This window comes from Haemaphysalis longicornis, unplaced genomic scaffold (assembly GCF_048455015.1).
Source record: "Haemaphysalis longicornis isolate Haplotype H1 unplaced genomic scaffold, Haemaphysalis longicornis Haplotype H1 scaffold_14, whole genome shotgun sequence".
In the NCBI taxonomy this organism is placed as follows: domain Eukaryota; kingdom Metazoa; phylum Arthropoda; class Arachnida; order Ixodida; family Ixodidae; genus Haemaphysalis; species Haemaphysalis longicornis.
Window position 1 is genome coordinate 51,786,301 of NW_027526245.1, and position 13,637 is coordinate 51,799,937.

Sequence of the window (13,637 nt, forward strand, 5' to 3'; positions counted from 1 at the left end):
GCGATAAAAAGAAAACCCTCCAACGACGCATGGCCACACCGAACGCCGTACCTGCAGCCCAACGACTCGATCTAACCCGGACGTGATTCCCGAACCCGACGACGACACGACGCGACGCGTACCCGAAACGCCAGAGCCTGCCGCTGAGAAGATGACGAGAATAACGACGCATGATGCTCGACCGTCAACACGCACAAGCCGAGATACAACGCCCGGACGCACCAGAAACTCCAGGAAAGCGGCGTCCGACGTTCAGTTGTCCATCGACGGCTTTGACGTAGTCGCCCTCATCGACACGGGAGCCGACTACTCTGTAATGAGCAGCTCATTCACGTAGAAGCTGAGGAAAGTTACGACAACATGGGACGGTCCGCATATACGCACAGCAGGAGGCCATCTCGTAACGCCAAGTGGAACGTGCACATCACGCGTCACCATTGGCAGCACCACGTACCCTGCTGAGTTCGTTATTTTGCCTAACTGCTCCCGCGACGTAATTCTCGGAATGGACTTTTTGATGGACAACGGCGCAATAATTGATCTGCAGACCAAGTCGATAACTTTTTCCTCCGATCACTCCACGACGCCGCAGCCGAATCCCGATCACCGTGCTCCTGTCAGGATTGCCGACGATCACATCACCCTGCCACCCCGCGCAAGCTTGATGATCGCCGTCTACTGTGAGGATGCTGCTTCTGACATCGACGTTATCGTAGAGAGTGATCGAAGGTTGCTTCTCGACCGCGGTGTCTCCGTCGCAAGAGGGATTGCGCACTATAAGCAACGCCAATCTCACGTTTTGGTCACTAATTTCACCGAAGAGTACCAGCATTTAAACAAGGGAGCTGCAATTGCGTTCCTCGAAGAAACGCAAGAAGCAAGGGACGTGATCACGGTAGCCGACTTTGAACGGACACCCGATGACACCTTCAAGCTTCCGCAGGCCTTCGACGTGAATCCGGCGCTACCGCAAGAACAACAGAACGAACTACTGGCTTTGCTGCGTCGCTACAGCGAGTGTTTTTCGTCGAGTTCAAAATTACGTCAGGCACCCCTGGCGAAGCACCGTAATATAACTGAAGATGGAGCCCGACCTACCCGACAGTCACCATACCGCGTCTCTTCCCATGAACGGAGAGCCATCCGAACTCAAGTCGATGACATGCTCAACGACGATATTATACAGCCATCGAAAAGTCCGTGGGCTGCGCCGGTCGTACTCGCGAAGAAAAAAGACGGCACACTGAGGTTCTGCGTTTACTACCAGCGATTGAACAAGATCACCAAAAAGGACGTGTACCCCATGCCACGAATCGACGACGCCCTCGACCACCTCTGCCATGCGAGGTACTTCTCATCGATAGATCTGAAGACAGGCCACTGGCAAATTGAAGTCGACGAGAGAGATCGAGAGAAGACTGCATTCATAACCCGGGATGGCCTATACGAGTTCATGGTGATGCCGTTTGGGCTATACACGGCAACAGCAACGTTCCAAAGAGTCATGGACACTGTGCCAGCTGTCCTGAAATGGCACACCTGCCTCGTATACCTCGACGACGTTGTGGTATTCTCCCGGACTTTCGACGAACACCTAGCAAGATTGCAGTCGGTACTCGAGGCCACCCGTACGTCGGGGTTAACGCTGAAGCCTGAAAAGTGCCGCTTCGCGTACGAGGAACTTAAGTTTTTGGGCCATGCCGTCAACGCCGCGGGAGTCCTGCCTGACCCGGCGAAAACTTCAGCCATAGCTAACTTCCCAAGGCCGAAAGATAAGTAGGGCGTGCGCAGATGTATTGGACTGTGCGCATACAACCGGCGCTTCGTCGCAAACTTCGCACGCATTGCAGAGCCGCTCACGCGCTTGACGAAAGATAGCACCCCTTTCAGCTGGGAAGACGACCAAGAAAAGGCATTCTGCAAGCTGCAAAAACACCTGCAAAGCCCGCCCGTGCTCGCTCATTTCGACGAAAACGCCGAAACGGAAATACATAAGACGCCAGTGATATAGGCTTGAGTGCCGTCCTTGTCCAAAAACAAAGCGGATGCGAATACGTAATCGCCTATGCCAGCCGCGGTCTGTCGAAGGAGGAGAAAAACTACTCTGCCTCCGAAAAAGAGTGCCTGGCTATTATATGGGCAATTTCAAAATTGCGCCCATACGTGTATGGCAGGCCGTACAAGGTTGTAACAGACCACCATGCGCTGTGTTGGCTCGCCAATTTGAAGGACGCCTCTGGCGGACTTGGGCGGTGGAGTTTGCGCCTGCAAGAGTTCGACGTTACAATCGTCTACAAATCCGGCAGGAAACACTCCGACGCCGACTGCCTGTCCCGCGCCCCTGTCAACCCACCACCACAATACTCCGATGAAGACAGCGCGTTCTTCAGGGTTGTTACGGAGAGCGACCTAGCCGCCCAGCAGCGTGCCGACCCGGACTTGCGCGTAATTATCGACTACCTCGAAGGACGAAACGTTGCCGTGCCTAAAGCGTTCAAGCGGAACTTACCAGCATTCAGCCTCAAAAACTCCGTCCTCGTGAAGAAGAATTTCAGCCCCAGAACAAGAAGGAATTATTTACTTGTCATCCCCACAGACCTTCGTGATGAAATTTTCGAAGCGTCCCACGATGACCCGTCTTCCGGACATCTCGGCACAGCTCGAACTATTGCAAAAATTAAGGCGAAGTACTTCTGGCCCCGCCTTACATCCGACGTCACCCACTACGTTCGGAGTTGCCGTGACTGCCAGCGACGAAAAACGCCGCCGACAAGACCCGCCAGACTTCTGCAACCGATCACCGTCCCGTCAAGGCCCTTTCAACAGATTGGAATGGACCTTCTAGGCCCGTTCCCGACGTCACGATCGGAGAACAATTGGATTGTCGTAGCGACAGACTACATGACGCGCTACGCAGAGACCGCCGCTGTTTTTTATAAACCAAGTTGTGCTGCGACATGGAGCTCCTGCAGTCCTAATCACGGACCGAGGAACGGCCTTTACCGCGGAGCTGATGCAAGGAATTTTACGCTACAGCAACACGGATCACCGCAAAACGACGGCGTACCCCCCCAAACGAACGGACTAACGGAACGTCTGAACAAGACGATGGCGGATATGCTGTCTATGTACGTCGACGTTGAACGACGAAGTCCTCCCGTATGTCCCGTATGTCTCCGGCTTGGGACGAAGTCCTCCCGTATGTCACGTTTGCGTACAATACAGCGACGCAGGAAACTACGCAGATGACACCGTTCGAGCTTGTCTACGGAAGACGGCCGACTACAATGCTCGACGCCATGCTTCCGCATGTAGAAGACGACGACCTCAACGCCGACGTCCAAGGATACCTTTAACGTGCGGAGGAGGCCCGCCAGCTCGCTCGAGTTCGTATAACGGACCAGCAGCTGGTAGATGCCGGCCGCTACAACCTCCGACGCCGAGACGCCGAGTACCAACCAGGGGATCGTGCGTGGGTTTGGACTCCCATTCGACGACGCGGACTCAGTGAGAACCTTCTGCGACGGTATTTCTGACCCTACCAGATTCTACGACGTGTTGGCCAATTAACCTACAAAGTGATCCCCAGTGGTGATTCCGGCACATCACGACGACGCACGCGACCCGAAGTCGTCCACGTGGTTCGCCTCAAACCATACTTCGCAAGATGACGAACTTTTTTTGTTTTTGTTTTGTTGTTGCGGTTTGTTCGGACTGTCGTTTTATTTTAGCATCGGGTCGATGCACTCTTACAGGGGGTAATGCCGCGAACCATGTACTGGTTTGTTTATTTATTTTTTGTTTTTCATGCCTGGCCGCGCCCGTCTCTGTTATCTGTGTCCCATGCGAAGCGCGTGTTTCATTCTTAATTTTTATGCCGCACGGGCTATCTCATTCAGATAAGCAGAGTGTTTCGCCCTAACACCGCTAGCCCAGAATAATGTTCTGTGATCTACAATGTTCTGGATGCGAATCAAGGGTTCCAGAAACTCTCGCGCGGATAGATAAAAGCCTGCACAGCAGACGCCGGGGCATTCGATTCTGCGACGCTCGCCGACGAACGTACGTCACTTTGTTGACCGCTGCTTCGCCGCCTCTGTATTCTTTTCAGTTGTTAGGGGAGCACAAGTTGGCTCCAATAAACTTGTTTCTTTTCCCAACAACTGCGTCGTTCTTGGCTTCGTGACAATATCCTAGAGGTAAGGAACACATTCATTATATGAAATTTAACATCGTAATTATATCACTAACATGTTTATTTGCGGGAGCATGATTGCGTCTGCTCCTGTGGCCATGTGGGTTTTTAGTTTCCTTATCGGGGCATCTACTTCAATAGCAATAGTTGACGCAACAAAAGGTTTTGGCTTACTTCTTGGATAATCGTTACCAGTTCACTGTTTTCTAATAATGTTTCAGCTGGGTAGGTACCTAGTTTTATAAAGTTCTAATTCATACTATTTGCAAGGTCGGCACCTTGCAAAAGGGCGTCATCCACTGTTATCTCCTGAACCATTTGTCTAGTCGGCTGTCTGTTATTCAAATGGTAACGTGGCAAACCTTTTTCGGTTGATTTTGAATAGCCTGGTACACATGCACCGTTTCTGCTTCCACAGTGACTTGCTTTTCAAGAGGATCTATTCTGCCATCGGCTGTCGTCTTCTTGTGCTAACACAGAGCCTTCGCCACGTAGTTGTAAACGTTATGTTAGATGACCTAATTTCTGGCCACGTGGGGCTAACGCGCACAATTTACCGCTCCCAACAACGCTTTTGTTGGCCCAACGTGCGAAAAACTATTGGGGGCTGTGTGGCTCATTGGACCAAATTATATTCTTCGGTAATTGAAAAACTTAAAGGCAGTCCTAAAGAACTATGGAGGTTTGTAAAACAAGGCGCAAACGAGGGCAATCACTTTAACAATTACTTCAATCAGTTTTTTGTACCCCCCTAAAGGGTGCACCAAGTGCAGGAAGTTCCCAGTGCCATCTACCGGCCATGCCAGATATAGATGTAACATATAATCGACTATTACAACTTCTTGAAGAACTGAAACCTCATTCTGCCCCGGTCCTTACGCGATACCCCGTCTAGTTTTGAAAAGCTGCGAAGCCACTGTGTCTAAATTTCTTGGGGTGATATTCAGACTATCTATGTCTACACGTCGGTTGCCCTTACAGTGGAAATCTGCTAACGTCGTACCTATACATAAAAACGGACCCCGTTGCCAAGAGCCCAATTACAGACCCATGCTGGGCCTGTTGCAAAATCTTTAAGCACATTATTCACTCGAACATCTTTTATCATTGGCAGGTAAACAATTTCTTTATAAACTACCAGCATGATGTCCGAGCTGGACATCCATGCACAACCCTATAATTAGAATTCTGTCGTTTGATTTTTTCTTCATTTTATTAAGGTACTCAAGTAGACTGTGCATTTTTACACTTCAGTAAGGCATTTGATGTAGTGGGTCACTCTCCCTAGCTTCATAAATTATCTTATCTTGGCCTCCCCGACGACGTGTTTGGTTGGGTGCCCACGTATGTTTCGAATCGTTCCCAAAAGGTTTTCATTAATAGCTTTGAATCCAAACCCCTTCCTGTCACCTCAGGAGTCCCGCAGGGGTCCGTCCTCAGCCCCCTGTTGTTTTTCATTTTTAATAATAATATAGGTGTTAACGTTTCATCTAAACTACGGCTATACGCTGATGAGTAGAGACCTGAACTTTAGGCACGAAATATTACGGTTTTAGGCGACTATAATAGCCACTAATAAGGGCCAGTTAGGCATTTATAGGCACTAAATACTGTTGTTTAGGGCACATATAGGCTGAATTCCTATTTACTTCAACAGTATATTTTACTACAACTTTATGACTTGCAGTAAAAACAACAGCCTATTTAGGTCTTGTACAGCGGGAAAGTAATTTATTTTATTCTTGAAAATCAGCCACACAGGAGTTGCTATTTTAACAGATTTACGTGAAATCCAGGGTGATTCGACAACAAAAGAAAATCATAAAAGCAATGGGAAGGCACACCCATCTTATCATTAGCGTCCAGATGTTGCACCTTATTTCGGTCAATAATTATGTGAGAAAAAACAACACTCAACGTTCACTGAAGTTGGAGGGGCGTGCTTGTTCTTCGGGACGCTTCATGGTTCCATCTGGAATAGAATTATGTTTGGTGCTCAGAACCCTCTGCAGCTCTTTTAGCAAAGGGAATCCAGGAATTTTATATCAGACAGAATGGAAGATTGTCAGACAGGAATGGCTCTGTCGGAAACCGTTCCTTTGGGGATTCTGGCGGATAAGTCCTGGACCTCCAAAATGAGCTCAGCATTCTTAGTCAGAGTGGCGCCAAAGCTCTCTGCTGCGGACATGCTTTTTGCTAAGAGTGTAAAGTAAGAACAGTAATGTGCCAAGTCACGCTCAAGTGTACTGTGGTGCAAACAATTTTGGCTGCGATGGTTTTGTCGTCTGCAATAGTGTTAGTAGTACCGGCGAATGTATTTGTAGTAAATTTCTGCCCTTAGCCGAATTTGTAAGTCGTAGCATTAGGCCATGTGGTGGAAGAGGCACAATCTGTAACTGCTTCTTTAAGACACAACTGAAAACCGAACAAAGATGTTAACTGCAGGTATATATTCGTCCACAGTGCAGAACGACCTGACCTGCTCAGATCTTTACAGCACCAATCCATCCCATAGATTCATCAGTGTCGTGGTTTTTATTGCGTTAGCAATGAAGGGGGCACACGGGGAAAAGTTCTCGCCGTTGCTCCGTGGACACAGCGTGTTAGAAGGACATAGAACAAAACAGTTCGTGTGGACAAGGGTGATGTAGGGGTAAGGTTGGCTGCGGTTCGCTGTGTGCAGACCTCTGGCAGCTCGGCCAATGTGACGAGGTCTAGGTGGCGGTGGCTTGCTCACGACATGCGTTTCTGGGCTTGTTTGGCACGGCTCGCGGTTTTTTTTTGCGAACAGGGTGCGACAAACACTTCGTTGCGGGTTCCTGATGCGAAAACAGTCAGTGCGAACTAGCGACTCGAAAAATAAAAAAAGCAAATTAGAACACACAAAAAGCATTTTTTCGGCTAAAAAGCCCTTATAGGTCCATATAGTCAAAATAGGCGCTAAAAAGCCCATATAGTCAAAATAGACATTATCGGCACCGTAAACTATTGCTTAAAATGCTCCCCTTCCGTTAGTTCATGTTTATATTGTCGCGAAGACAAGGACGATGCAGTTGTCTTGAATGAGAAACACGTTTATTGGAGCGAACTTGTGCTCCCCTAACAACTCAAAAGAATACAGAGGCGGCGAAGCAGCGGTCAACAAAGTGACTTGCACAGGCGAGTGTCGTCGAATCGAATGCCCCGGCGTCTGCTCTGCAGGCTCTTTATCTTTCGGCGCACGTGGTTCTGGAACCGTCGATTCGCATCGAGAACGTTGTAGATGCAAGAAGATTATTCCGGGATGTTCACGTTAGATCGGAATGCTCTCCCTATCTGAACAGATAACACATGCGGCACAGAAAGAAAGAATGGAACACGCGCTTCCCTTGGCACGGAGATAACACAGACCGGCGCAGCCGGGCGGTAAACGGTTTTAAGCGAACCACGTGGACGACTTCGGGCCGCGTACGTCGTCGTGATGTGCCGGAGTCACCATCGGGGATCACTTCGTAGGTAAGTTGGCCAACACGTCGCAGAATCTGGTAGGGTCCGAAATACCGTCGCAGAAGTTTCTCGCTCAGTCCGCGTCGTCGGATGGGAGTCCAAACCCACACACGATCCCCTGGTTGGTACTCGGCGTCTCGGCGTCGGAGGTTGTAGCGGCCGGCATCCACCAGCTGCTGGTCCCTTATACGAACTCGAGCGAGCTGGCGGGCCTCCTCCGCACGTTGAAGGTATCCTTGGACGTCGGCGTTGAGGTCGTCGTCTTCTACATGCGGAAGCATGGCGTCGAGCATCGTAGTCGGTCGTCTTCCGTAGACAAGCTCGAACGGTGTCATCTGCGTAGTTTCCTGCGTCGCTGTATTGTACGCAAACGTGACATACGGGAGGACTTCGTCCCAAGTCTTATGTTCAACGTCGACGTACATGGACAGCATATCCGCAATTGTCTTGTTCAGACGTTCTGTTAGTCCGTTCGTTTGGGGGTGGTACGCCGTCGTTCTTCGGTGATCCGTGTTGCTGTAGCGTAAGATTCCTTGCATCAGCTCCGCGGTAAAGGCCGTTCCGCGGTCCGTGATTAGGACTTCAGGGGCTCCATGTCGCAGCACAACTTGGTTTATAAAGAACTTGGCGACTTCTTGTGCAGTACCCCGCGGAAGAGCGGCGGTCTCTGCGTAGCGCGTCATGTAGTCTGTCGCTACGACAATCCACTTGTTCTCCGATCGTGACGTCGGGAACGGACCTAGAAGGTCCATTCCAATTTGTTGAAAGGGCCTCCGCGGGACGGCGATCGGTTGTAGAAGTCCGGCGCGTCTTGTCGGCGGCGTTTTTCGTCGCTGGCAGTCCCGGCAACTCCGAACGTAGTGGGTGACGTCGGATGTAAGGCGGGGCCAGAAGTACTTCGCCTTAATTTTTGCAATAGTGCGAGCTGTGCCGAGATGTCCGGAAGACGGGTCGTCGTGGGACGCTTCCAAAATTTCGTCACGAAGGTCTGCGGGGATGACAAGTAGATAATTCGTTCTTGTTCCGGGGCTGAAATTCTTCTTCACGAGGACGGAGTTTCTGAGGCTGAATGCTGGTAAGTTACGCTTGAACGCTCTAGGCACGGCGACGTTTCGTCCTTCGAGGTAGTCGATCATTACTCGCAAGTCGGGGTCGGCACGCTGCTGGGCGGCTAGGTCGCTCTCCGTCACGATCCCGAAGAACGCGCTGTCTTCATCAGCGTCTTGTGGTGGTGGGTCGACGGGGGCGCGGGACAGGCAGTCGGCGTCGGAGTGTTTCCTGCCGGATTTATAAACGACTGTAACGTCGAACTCCTGCAGGCGCAAGCTCCACCGCCCAAGACGGCCAGAGGGGTCCTTCAAATTGGCGAGCCAACACAGCGCATGGTGGTCTGTTACAACCTTGAACGGTCTGCCATACACGTATGGGCGAAATTTTGAAATGGCCCATATAATAGCCAGGCACTCTTTTTCGGAGGCAGAGTAGTTTTTCTCCTCCTTCGACAGACCACGGCTGGCATAGGCGATTACGTTTTCGCACCCGCTTTGTTTTTGGACAAGGACGGCACCCAAGCCTATATCACTGGCGTCCGTGTGTATTTCCGTTTCGGCGTTGTCGTCGAAATGAGCGAGCACGGGCGGGCTTTGAAGGTGTTTTTGCAGCTCGCAGAATGCCTTTTCTTGGTCGTCTTCCCAGCTGAAAGCGGTGCTATCTTTCGTCAAGCGCGTGAGCGGCTCTGCAATGCGTGCGAAGTTTGCGACGAAGCGCCGGTAGTATGCGCACAGTCCAAGAAATCTGCGCACGCCCTTCTTATCTTTCGGCCTTGGGAAGTTCGCTATGGCTGAAGTTTTCGCCGGGTCAGGCAGGACTCCCGCAGCGTTGACGACATGGCCCAAAAACTTCAGTTCCTCGTACGCGAAGCGGCACTTTTCAGGCTTCAGCGTTAACCCCGACGTACGAATGGCCTCGAGTACTGACTGCAACCTTGCGAGGTGTTCGTCGAAAGTCCGGGAGAATACCACAACGTCGTCGAGGTATACGAGGCAGGTGTGCCACTTCAGGCCAGCGAGCACAGTGTCCATGACTCTTTGGAACGTTGCTGGTGCCGTGCATAGCCCAAACGGCATTACCTTGAACTCGTATAGGCCGTCCGGGGTTATGAATGCAGTCTTCTCTCGATCTCTCTCGTCCACTTCAATTTACCAGTAGCCGGTCTTCAGGTCCATCGATGAGAAGTACCTCGCATGGCAGAGGTGGTCGAGGGCGTCGTCGATTCGTGGCAGGGGGTACACGTCCTTTTTGGTGATCTTGTTCAATCGCCGGTAGTCAACGCAGAACCTCAGTGTGCCGTCTTTTTTCTTCACGAGTACGACCGGCGCAGCCCACGGACTTTTCGATGGCTGTATAATGTCGTCGTTGAGCATGTCGTCGACTTGAGTCCGGATGGCTTCGCGCTCGTGGGAAGAGACGCGGTACGGTGACTGTCGGGTAGGTCGGGCTCCATCCTCGGTTATTATTCGGTGCTTCGCTAGAGGGGAATGACGTAGTTTTGCGCTCGACGAAAAACATTCGCTATAGCGACGCAGCAAAGCCAATAATTTGTTCCGTTGTTCTTGCGGTAGCGCCGGATTCACGTCGAAAGGCTGCGGGAGCTTGAAGGTTTCTACGGGTGCGCGTTCAAAGTCGGCGACTGCTATCACGTCACTTGCTAGTTGCGTTTCTTCGACGAACGCAATTGCAGCGCCCTTGTTTAAATGCTGGTACTCCTCGGTGAAATTGGTGACTAAAACGTGGGATTTGCGATGCTTAAACCGCGCAATGCCTCTTGCGACAGACACACCGTGGTCAAGAAGCAACCTTCGGTCACTCTCCACGATAGCGTCAACGTCGGGAGCAGCACCTTCACAGTAGACGGTGATCATCAAGCTTGCGCGGGGTGGCAGGGTGACGTGATCATCGGCGATCCTTACAGCTGAACGGTGTTCGGGGTTCGATTCCGGCGTCATGGAGTGGTCGGAGGAAAAAGTTATCGACTTCGTCTGGAGGTCGATTATTGCGCCGTTGTCTGTCAAAAAGTCCATTCCGAGAATTACGTCGCGGGAGCAGTTGGGCAAAACGACGAACACTGCAGGGTACGTCGTGCCATCTATGGTGACGCGCGATGTGCAAGTTCCACTTGGCGTCACGATGTGGCCTCCTGCTGTGCGTATGTGCGGACCGTCCCATCTGGTCATAACTTTCTTCATCTTAGACGCAAATGGTCCGCTCATTACGGAGTAGTCGGCTCCCGTGTCTACGAGGGCGACTTTGTCAAAACCGTCGATGGACACCTTGACGTCAGATGCAGTCTTCCTCGAGTTCCTGGTTCGTCGGGGCGTCGTATCTCTGCTTGTACGTGTTCACGGTCGGGCAGTGTGCATCGTCGTTGTCGTCGTCCTCTCAACGGACGCCTCGGTCAGGTCGGGTACGCGTCGCGCCGTGTAGCTGTCGTCGTGTTCAGGAGTCTCGTTAGGGCTAGGTCGGGTCGTCGGGATGAGGGCATGTCGTGAATGATGGTCTTCAGCGAGTCGCTGCGTCGTTGGAGGGTTTTCATTTTCCCGCCGTTGTGCAACTTTACCTCCCGAAGTTGCTGTTTTTAGTTTCCCCCGCGTGGGCTGGGGAACCTTCCACGTGAGAAGTCAGCAGTGCTGCGGCGGTTCGGTGACTGAGACGGGTAGGGCGACGGTAAACGGTTGAAGCGGGCTGGTCCTCGGTTGGTGTTGGAGAGGTATTCTTCGATCTCAGCAGGGCGCTGGCCGTATCGGGGGCGCGGGGTGTCGACGGAGAACCCTCGCAAACCGAGCCTCTTGTAGGTACAGCGACGGTAGATGTGGTCGGCCTCTCCGCAGTGGTAGCTCAGCGGGCGATTATCGGGCGTTCGCCACACGTCCGTCTTCCTTGGCGTCTGGTATTGGTCTACAGGGCGTCGAGCGGGCGGCGTTGGACGGCGGTATGGCTCGGCCTCTTGACGACGGGTTGGAGCAGGGCGGGGTTGACGAACAGCCGAGGAGTAGGTCATGGCTTGTGGTTCGCGGGGTGCTTCCAACGGCGTAGAAGTTCTCAGTGTGTTTTGGACTTCTTCTCGGATTACGTCGATCAGGGAAGCCACTTGAGGTTGCGGCGTCGTTGAAAAAAGCTTCCGAAGCTCCTCCCTGACCACTGCTCTGATGGTATCTCGCAATGTATCGGAGCTTCCATTTGCGGCACCGATGGTCTCCGAGAACAGCGCGTTCACAGGGCGGTCGTACTGCCTCATTCGAATTTCTAGCGTCTTCTCCATCGCGGCCGCCTCAGACGCGAATTCCGCCCGTCTTCGGAGGGTTACGGACTAGACAAGCAAAAAGCTCTTGCTTCACTCCTCGCATTAGAAACCTGAGCTTCTTTTCCTCGGTCATTTCAGGGTCCGCACGACGAAAAAGTCGCTTCATCTCCTCAACAAAAATCACGACTCCTTCGTTGGGGTGCTGCGTTCGAGTTTCAAGCAAAAGCGCAGCTCGGTCTTTTCTCACCGCTGTAGTGAAGGTCTTAAGGAACTCCATCTTGAATTGAGTCCAGTCGGTGAAAGAGCTCTCATGGTTCTCGAACCAAGTTCGAGCAGCATCTTCTAAGTAAAAGAAGACATGCCGGAAAGTTTCTTCGTCGTCCCACCTGTTGAAGATGCGGACGCGCTCCAGCTTCTCCAACCATTCTTCGGGGTCTTCTGCGGGGGCTCCCCGGAAAAATGGCGGTTCTCGGGGCTGCTGCAGGATGATTGGCGACGTTGTTTCTTGCACCATGGTGTTGGTTGCAGCGTTCGTTCTCTTGGGCCCTTCTGGCAGAAGACCGAACTCGGGTAGCAATCCTTGCAGTCGGGGGCTTTCTCTGGTTGGACTGGCTTGGCGGCTTCGAGATGTCGTTGAGAGCATAAAGGCTTAGTACCCAGCACCTCCACCAGATGTCGCGAAGACAAGGACGATGCAGTTGTCTTGAATGAGAAACACGTTTATTGGAGCGAACTTGTGCTCCCCTAACAACTCAAAAGAATACAGAGGCGGCGAAGCAGCGGTCAACAAAGTGACTTGCACAGGCGAGTGTCGTCGAATCGAATGCCCCGGCGTCTGCTCTGCAGGCTCTTTATCTTTCGGCGCGCGTGGTTCTGGAACCGTCGATTCGCATCGAGAACGTTGTAGATGCAAGAAGATTATTCCGGGATGTTCACGTTAGATCGGAATGCTCTCCCTATCTGAACAGATAACACATGCGGCACAGAAAGAAAGAATGGAACACGCGCTTCCCTTGGCACGGAGATAACACAGACCGGCGCAGCCGGGCGGTAAACGCAAATAAACAAACCCAATGCATGGTTCGCGGCAATATGTTAAATAGGCTTGATCCTGACTCAAGAAAAAATAGGCGTTGTGCCTAAAGTTCTGGTCTCTACTGATGATTGTGTATTGTATAGGGACAATAACAATCCGAATGGCGCTGCTCAATTACAGTTAGATCTAAACAGTATTGTTAACAGGGGTGATAAAAGGAATATGAAACTGAACGTCTCAAAATGAAACTGCATGCGGTTCAGCCGAAAACGGTCAATACAAGATCTACTTGCTTTTTTAAAGACGGAAAGCATTGCATGTTCAGATGATGTTACGTACCTTTGGCTCACATTCTCACCAAACCTGACCTGGAGCAAACACACTGAAACCGTAGCAATGAAGGCTGGCCGTGTTCTTATTTTTTTCGAAAAAAATTTTAAAATATGCTACAGGACGTAAAGGATACATTGTACAAACCTAATGTGCTGCCTGTACTGAAATACGCTTCTGCTGCGTGGGTTCCGGGCACGAAGATACTCATTAACCGACTAGAAGCTATTCAAACCCATTCTGCCCGCTTTGTCACTCCTTCGTTCGGTAAGAATACCAGTGTTTTCACA